Source organism: Ooceraea biroi, chromosome 13, assembly GCF_003672135.1.
Source record: "Ooceraea biroi isolate clonal line C1 chromosome 13, Obir_v5.4, whole genome shotgun sequence".
In the NCBI taxonomy this organism is placed as follows: domain Eukaryota; kingdom Metazoa; phylum Arthropoda; class Insecta; order Hymenoptera; family Formicidae; genus Ooceraea; species Ooceraea biroi.
Genome location: NC_039518.1, coordinates 5,780,170 through 5,783,087, shown reverse-complemented (window position 1 = coordinate 5,783,087; position 2,918 = coordinate 5,780,170). Strand labels below are relative to the sequence as shown.

Genomic DNA, 2,918 nt, shown 5'->3' with positions numbered 1-2,918 from the left:
GAAAATTCAAAGGCAACATGTTTTTATGTCGATAAATATTTATTGACTTATGTATGCACCGTTTTGTTTCACAACCTTTGTCCATCTTTCACGCAACTGGAAGATTCCATTCTCCCAGAACTTCTTAGGTTTCTCGGCGAAAAACTCCTCAAGGTGGTTTTTTATGTCGATCAAAGAGTTGAAGTTCTTGCCGCTAAGAGAATTTTGCAAAGACCTAAATAAGTGAAAGTCTGAAGGTGCAATGTCTGGTGAATACGGTGGGTGAGGTAGCACATCCCAGCCAAACTCCAACAATTTTTGTCGGGTAGTCAAAGAAACATGAGGTCTGGCATTGTCCTGATGGAACACGACGCCCTTCCTATTAGCTAATTCTGGACGTTTTTCCTGAATCGCTGTCTTTAATTCGTCCAGTTGCGAGCAGTACTTATCTGCATTTATCGTTTGGTTGTGTGGTAGGAGCTCATAATATAGGATTCCTTTCCAATCCCACCAGACACAGAGCATGACTTTTTTTGGATGAAGGCCGGCTTTCGGAGTGGTTAATGCTGGTTCATTTCGCTTACCCCAGGATCTTTTTCGTTCTACATTGTTGTAAATGATCCATTTTTCGTCACCCGTCACTAATTGCTTCAAAAATGGTACGTTTTCGTTGCGCTTGTACAGCGAGTCGCAGATGGAAATGCGATCCATTAAATTTTTTCGGCCAAATTATGCGGAACCCATACATCATAGCGACTTACGTAACCAAGCTTCACTACATGATCGTGGACAGTGGTTTTCGATATTTTCAGTATCTCTGCTAATTCACGTGTCGTGTAGCGCGGGTTATTCTCGATCAGTGTCTTGATTTGGTCATCATCAGTAGTAGAGGGTCTGCCCGAGCGTTCTTGGTCTTTAAGGTTAAAATCACCAGCTCTAAACTTAGCGAACCACTTACGTACGGTTCTTTCAGCTAAAGCGCCTTCTCCGTAAACAGAACATATCGAATTTGTTGCTTGTGAGGCATTTTTGCCTTTCCGGTAATAGAAAAGCATCAAGTGTCTAAAATGTTCTTTGTTTTCTTCCATCTTCAAAAGAGTACAAAACTGACACGAATCAATTTATCTGAAACAACTTTTTTCCTAAAGATGCGTTGAAAAGTCACCTTTAAGCATATGTATATAAATCGTATGTTTTCAATAACATTGATATATTCAGACATGTTCCAACGCCATCTATTAAAAATCGGCACGAACTTTCCGGACAACCCAATACATTTTATAATCTGCTGATTATACAGCGTGCCGTATAATCGCAATGAAAACCTCGTGACGTGATACTCAACGGTCAGGAGGATTTCATCGGGACGACGGTGCTCGATTGAATCCCGACGTTGTATCACCGCATGCGTGCGTATGTATATAATTATATCTCTCGTAAGGTAAAAAGCGGAGGCGGGAGAAACCTGTCGGGCGAACTCTCGTGATGCATCTCTTTCGTGAATGTCCCGGGCTAAAAGTGTGCAGGTGCATTTAAATGTCACGTCGGGAGCGCATATGTACGCGCATCGCAAACGACTGGCAAGAGAAACGTAAGTAAGTAGCGCGCACGAAAACGGCATAGGAACGGCAACGAGCACGCTCTTTGATATTAATTCCGGAGCCAGTCGCGGCACGTCGGTAAAAAGTTAATTACAATACAGTTGCTTGCCGTCGCTCCATCTGTTTGCTCATTAATAGTAGCCCGGCGTGTCCAATCCATTGATTGGGCCGCCTATGCCACCAGATGGAAATAAGAGTCAATCGACTGCGCGGAGAAGTAATTAAGTGGCCACGGAGAGGAACCTCGCGCGAACCCCGCCGATCGAGTATGGCAACATGGAGTTATCGGTCCGTCGAAAAAAATCTCTTTGTGGTCAGACAGGGCGAGAGGGAGAGAAGGAGATAAATAGAGAGCCGCGATCCTTATCGCGGTGGCGGCGCGCCATGAATATTTATACGCGACAATCTGACACGTACGCGAGCGGCCAATATGTTACGTCGCGCGACTTCGCGCCGCGATCACCGCCGGCAGATACGGCCACCAGTTGTCAAAATCGCCACGATAAATCGGTCCTGCGTCTGGCCCCCGACTCGATTATCGTGTGTACCCTTATACGATTCGGCGATTAGAGCGGAGGGGACGGGGAATCAACCGAGAGAAGCAAGGAGGAGCCACGGCGGCGTCGGCGGCGATAACCGTTGCCGATGATGGTTTGATTGCTTATTTATCTGCCTCTCAGATCCCGTATACCCATCCGCAGCAGGAATCCGCGGGAGATTATGTTTGGCAGCGCGCGTCGCGTTTGTCATATCGCGAGAGTAAAACGAGAGTGAGCGAGTACAGCGATCGCGTCGCAATAACGAAACTCGTTATTCGAGGTCCCTCTTCTCCCCTGCCGAACCACATCTCCCCCACAGGAGAGTCTTCATTGATATTCCTATTCATTGAGGTCGATCCGAGGCCTCGAACGCGGCTTGAAAAGTAAATGCAATACCAGCGGCGCGCTATTACATGCAGGACGAATTATTGGGTTGTTCGGAAAGTTATTTCGTTTTTTCAAGGAAAAATGAAAGGCGGTTTTTTCATATTTAGAATAAATTTTATTCAGTGATGTATTGGCCATTTTGTTCCACTACCTTTCGCCATCTTTCTGGCAACTTTAAAATTCCACGCTCATAGAAGTCCTTCTCCTTATTGACAAAAAATTGAAGCAAGTGATTTTTGACGCCTTCATTTGAATCGAAGTTTACATTGTTCAAAGAATTTTGTGGAGACCGGAACAAATGGTAATCGGATGGTGCCAGATCAGGAGAGTATGGTAGGTGTGGTAGCACATTCCATCCAAGCTGTAAAAGCTTCTGGCGAGTGACCAAACTTGTGTGTGGTCTGGCATTGTC

General features: G+C 45.4%; 1 pseudogene; it reads right to left on the bottom strand.

Annotated features, from left to right (window-relative positions):
* Positions 1–558: 558 nt before the first annotated feature.
* LOC113563183 lies at positions 559–854 on the bottom strand (annotated as a pseudogene).
* Positions 855–2,918: the final 2,064 nt, after the last annotated feature.